This window comes from Pinus tabuliformis, chromosome 7 (assembly GCF_031772625.1).
Source record: "Pinus tabuliformis cultivar Carrire ecotype Pingquan chromosome 7, CPIR1, whole genome shotgun sequence".
In the NCBI taxonomy this organism is placed as follows: Eukaryota; Viridiplantae; Streptophyta; class Pinopsida; order Pinales; family Pinaceae; genus Pinus; species Pinus tabuliformis.
In genome coordinates this window covers 557,958,248-557,964,268 of record NC_142293.1, presented here as the reverse complement: position 1 = coordinate 557,964,268, position 6,021 = coordinate 557,958,248, and the positions used below count along the sequence as shown (strand labels likewise).

The 6,021-nt window shown below is 39.4% G+C and overlaps 1 pseudogene; it reads right to left on the bottom strand.

Annotated features, from left to right (window-relative positions):
- Nucleotides 1–458: 458 nt before the first annotated feature.
- Nucleotides 459–2,334, bottom strand: LOC149248597 (phospholipase A1-Igamma1, chloroplastic pseudogene; annotated as a pseudogene).
- Nucleotides 2,335–6,021: the final 3,687 nt, after the last annotated feature.

The window sequence follows — 6,021 nt, the reverse complement described above, 5'->3', positions numbered from 1 at the left end:
GAAAAAATTAATAAAAGAATTATTTATAAAAATATTAAACACATTAAAACAATTTCAAATATTATATGTAAAAGATATTAAACATATTATGAGTTTCCAATTTATATAAAAAATATTAAACAAATTATGCGTGTCCAATTTAAAAAATTAGATATCACTCTCATTTAAATTTTAATATTAATAACCTATTCCCAAAACACTTGGTGATGAGATTAGTTAATAAAATAAGAAATTTATTTAGATAATTAACTAATTTTAATGTAATTGTTTCCATTTGTTTATTAAAATTATAATAAACCAATTATATTATAATATTAAAATGGGTATAATTATATAATAAAATAAATAATTGAAAAGTTGGAATGGACCAATGAATATGAGGACCAGACTAACCCCGTAAAATTATATAACAAAATAAATTTTAAAAATAAATAATTGAAAAGTAGGAATGGACCAAATTGGAACCAAAATAATGTTTTTATATGTTCAGCAAAACTGACAGATTATATATCTCCCCTACACACAACTATGTAAGGAATCCTTGCAGGACCCTTCATACAACATTATTATTTTGACATTTCTCAGCTGGTACTAGTACGTGGTTAGGAGATGGGATATCCTCGGGATCTCGTTCAGGCTGCACCCATCTTCCATACGAGTTGCGGACGAGGCCCTTGTTCTCCAATTGGTACCAGTTTCCCGGCACCATAAGCTCCGGCCTCACCATGTCGGAGGCCTTGTTCACCAACGCCACGTCTCGTTTGGCACCCCCTCGGAATGGGGCGCACGAGCTCTCGAAGCCATCCAACAAATGAAGATATCCCTCCAAGTTGTGATACTCTGCAGGGTCGAGATTTTGTTTCAGAGAAGGTGAACGTCCATGATCCAACTTGACTTCCACTCCAACGTGGGCGTATGTCCACGGGAAATTGTCAAGCAACGGCTTCATCAGTCGCTCGAATTTTTCCATCCCTTCGTTCAAGACGATCCCGGGCATCTTGGGCACCATGTCCTGTTTGCTCACCACGCGCAGAACCTTCACCCCCATCGCCTCCAATCTGTCTTTGAAAGCCCAGTTGCCCACTCTCGGAGCTCCGAAAGAGAACACAGTCACAGGGACGGTCCTGTCGGGATCGGCTTTGTGCGAATTGAGGCCCTTCGCTGCGATCTCGTAGGCGCTGAGCAGAGCGAGGGCACCACCGAGACTGTGGCCGGTCATGGTGATACTCACGTCTTCTCCTTTCTGCGTGTACACGTCCACCAGGCGACTGAGTTCCTTCATTGCCTGCTCGGAAGCGCTGAGCTTGTTGTACCTGGTGTTGTGATCCTTTGAGGTATATATGCTCAGAAACCCTCGCTCCACCTTCACTGATGAATTCTCGTGCAGGCTGCCCACCCCTCCCAAGGGATGGAGAATATCCTGAAAATCCTCCATCCACTCGAGCTGCGTCACAGTCCCCCTCCACGCCACCACGATGTCTCGCCTCCCCAGGCGCCTCACCTCCTCGTCTGTGCTCACCGCAACGTATCCAATCCAGTTGGAGTCCTTGCTCCATGTATCGTCGTCCATGGAAGATGGGCGGCCGAACCATTTAGGGAGGTGAATGTCCGACATGGCGTACAGATACTTGGTGATGTTGTACCCCGTGTTGTCCAGCCCGACCTTGTGGAACATCTTCTGTCGCCCGTATCGGCAGCTTCCGCAGTATTTAGAATGGGGCTCAAAGTCGAATGCGTCGTAGGTGGCCTGCGCAAACTCGCCGTATCTCACGATTTCTCGTCTCAGATTCGGATGCAATCGATCGCCCACAAGCCCTGCCCAGTTTTCTGATCCCTGATACTGTCGCCAGTTCTCCTGGCTGAGGGATTCTTTGGGCGAGAGCGGGAGAATTTCCTGCACGGGATCTAATTGGGTCCCAAATTTTTCGTGCTCACCGGGGAATATCGGCCGGGCAATCGGCCTGTCGACGACCTTGATGTCGAGAGACAAATCAGGTGGCTGGGCGGTCTTACGAACACCAGAGTTGCGCACGTTCTGTTGGGGTTTCTCCACCGCCCGTACGAGAACAGGCGACCACCGCTTCTGTTTTGCGGACGGACGTTTGTTGGAAGGATTCCATAGATTTAGAGATGACTGACAGACGAGAGTCTTGGGCACTATCGATTTCACAGGGAAAAGAATGCAGTCACCAGAAGCAGCAGCCGGAATATGGCTGGGATTTGTTGCACGAAACGCCGGAGCGTGAGATAAAGAGATGTGGGCCGATTGAATCATGGCGAGAGCGTATGGAGAGAGGGGTTTCGATTGTGTGGAGTTGAAGAGAGATTGCAATGTGAGAGAACGAGCACGGCCTCCAATTGAAGGCGGAAGCAGCCGTTTTAAAGGAAAAATGAAATTAGTGTGAACGCGTTATCTCGCGTTATGCCGCGTAATCTTCAGGTTTCCAGGTAGCTCACTACTATGTATGACTAGGTTTCCAGGTTGACTACACTGTATGGCTATTTTGATTTTAAATTATAAAAATATTTTGGAATTTAATAAATAAAAGATGAAATTAAACTCAGCTACCATATAATAACATGAGTTAATAAATTCTTAAAATCTTTCATGCAATCTTATTAAAATCGGCAACACCTAACCAGCCATCTATACAGTATTTAATGCCGGGGGATATATACGCAACTTAACCCGGGAAGGCCCATAAAATCAGCTACCCCATATTAACATGAATTACCATTCAAATTCTTAAAATCTGCATTCCAATAAAAACATGAGTTACTTATAGATATTTAGTGATGGGTTTCCATGTGACACGAATTCGTTCCGTGACCATTTTGAAATTGAAATCGTCAGTTATCGGTCGAATCTTGTTTCAAAGAAAAAGACATTTCGACGACTCTTCCTACCGTTCTAATAAAACCGAGAATGAAAGAGCATGCTCCAGATTTTCTATGTGCATGGAAATTGCAGAAGAAAGCCACACGAAGATTCTCTGGTCCAACCAACCAATGACCATAATCACAATTCCATGGAAATTGCACTACATAGCCGCACAAAGATTCTCTCCTATTTTTCCACACACTGCGTTATCATTACTTTTATAGCGCTTTTTGTGGTCTTCGCATCTTTTCTCTTTAAAAATGTTATTTTCATATTAATTTTCATTATAATAAGTGATTAGTACAATCACATATTAATTTTTATTATAATAAGTGACTAGCACAATCACATTAATAAATGTGGTTGATATATTAAGAAAATTTGTATCAATCAACCATATTAATAAATATGATTGATATATGTGAATAGTATTTATTTAATATTAAATAATACTAGTAATTGCTTTTAAAAATGTAAAAGTACACTAAGAAAAAGAAAATTGGGAAAGATCATCCAAAAAAAATAAATCACTAAATATAAAAACTCATATTTTTAATAGAATAAATATTAATCTATGTCAAGGTCCTAGCGACTCATTTCCCAAGCCACAAAATGGTTCCTAGTGTGAGATTCCATAATCTAGTCCACACTACTTCAGGAATGAGGCTAATGTTCTTGCTACAAAAAAGCACAAAATATGTTGGATTACGAAGAGCAACCTTCTACTTCATTGGTTGCTTACTTGTTGAAGGGAATTTTCCATTACGACATTTGGTTATCCCAGAGTAAGATGCTTGATGGAAAAACACGTAGGTGGATAGCTAAATGACTACAAAATTTATACAGTTCCTTATTTAATTCTTTGAGTGTTGAGGAAACTGTTGTTTTTTATGTTGCCATGCAGAGCAGGGGAAATTATGAAGACAAAATGGATGAGTTTTGGGAGACCACAAAGATGTGTCATTATATTGACAACTATTAAAAATTTAGTGACATTAATGTTGTTGACAATGCTTCAACATCCATCAGTTCGCCACAATCATTAATGTTGGAATTTTAAGCTTGGACCGAACACAATTAGGAAAGGATATTTTATTTATTTGTGTCCTCTTCAACTCAAGTTTTTGAGTCCAAGCATGGAAGATAACTTCAATATGTGCACCTTTCAAATATGCTAATGCCTAGTTACTTCCTTCAATCTTGTCCACACTGGCAAATGACACTTCATCTAGCAAACAATATCAATTTAAGATTGTTTGAGTTAGTGACAACAACTGGCATATACTCTATTCATGTATAATGCATTATCAATGTTGTCCATTATTTTGATTGTCCAACAAAATAAAGTAAACATTTCAAATTGAAGCAGTAGGAGTGTAAATTCCTTTAGGCTAGTTAGGTCACTAAGAAAAAATAGGGCAGCATTTCCAACAAATTCAGGAATGTTGGCAACTTTCTCAAAGTCAAGGACTCGGAGAAGTTAATATGTTGCTGTTTTGTTATGCTTCCAAACAAACCTGACAATGATATCATGTTGTTTGAAGTCTAAAGGTTCTCAAAGAGCAAAGATGAAAGATTTCTTTTGATAATATTAAGATTTAAGCCTACTATGTCAAATGAAAAGCCAATCAAGTCCCTCAATAGTAAAGATGTCTATAATTTAATATTAAATACTAAATATTACTTATGGATATTTACAAATTCCTAATTTTGAAAAATTCCTACAATATATTCTAAATGTTAAATATTATATATCACTATTTAAAAATTCTTACCTTTGAGTTTGAAAACATTTTACTGCTGAATATAAATTATTTCAAAATGACAGTTGATAAAGAAATTAGACGAACTCGTCACTTACCAAAACGATGGAGATCTAATTGGCCGATGATCTCCCCAAGGAAGTCATGAAACCTATAGCTAAGGGTGCCAACATCATAAAGAACTTCGAACATGAATCACAATAGCTGTAGGATGCTAGAAAACAGTTGGCCCTGTCCCATCCATGTGAGAGTAGGAACAGGTTTATGACTAGAGCCATGGATCCACGGATCTGCTTGCTGCGATCAGATAATTTGGCTTCCAAAAATAGGACCTTTCCAGCAAGAGAGACGACAAATTCTGCCAGCAAGACCTACATTTAGACCGTAGCCTGAATAGCCATGGAAGCAGACAAGGAAGAACAGGATCAGGAGAAAGCCGTTGGCGTCGAACCTAAGGTGACTCGGGAGTATTAGTGGGTCTGAGAAATTTCCACCTTTTATTCATGCTCATGAGGATTGACTAGTGTCGGATGGCTATATGGTGCCAAACGTTTTGGCTTTGATTCTTATATGCTCTAAACATTACTAGTGTCGCAGGTTGGGTTTCTAGATTGTACCAAAAGTTGTGGATTTGATTCTTGTATTCTCTTAACACTACTCGAAAACTAATTTGAGTCTTCCGCTGAAAGAAAGAAGAGGAAAGCAGTGGCTACACCATCTTGATATTCAAGATAATTATCACTTGTGGCATAAAACGCATAAAACGTAAATTTAAAAAAAATAAATAGCGATACCTCCTTCTGGCAATGCGTGGGTTGGGGAAACCTTGGTGTGGGTGCACCTTTCAATTTCACAAATCTTCTTTTTCCATTAGGGTTTCTGCAAAACCCTCAAATTAGGAGCAAGAAGGCTCAATTTAAAGCTTGAAAAATGGCACATCCAAATATGCCATCCTCTTCGCCTCTACTATCACTCCAAGCGACAACCTCACACCTCATATCTCCTTAGATCTGAATATCTGAGAGGATAGATAGATCTGATTGCTTAATCGCTCATTGATTCAATTTCCTGGGCAGTGTGAAACCCCAACATCAATCCCTATGGCATGCGTCCTCAATGAATTCATGAGCAACACAAAGATGCTACCAATGTGTTGAATTGTATGGAAAGTGCAACATGGTGTTTCAGACACCAAGCAACCTCAAGAACCAGAAGCACATTTAGTGTCTTCGGTGCAAACAATTATTGTTCGATTTCAGGTCACTATCAATGATGGGATGGAATGACACTGGCACAAATGTATGAATGGTTGATCTGCACAGACTCTAAAGGCATAAAATTCTTGTTTTTTTCTTTGCAAGTCCAGGAATAATATTA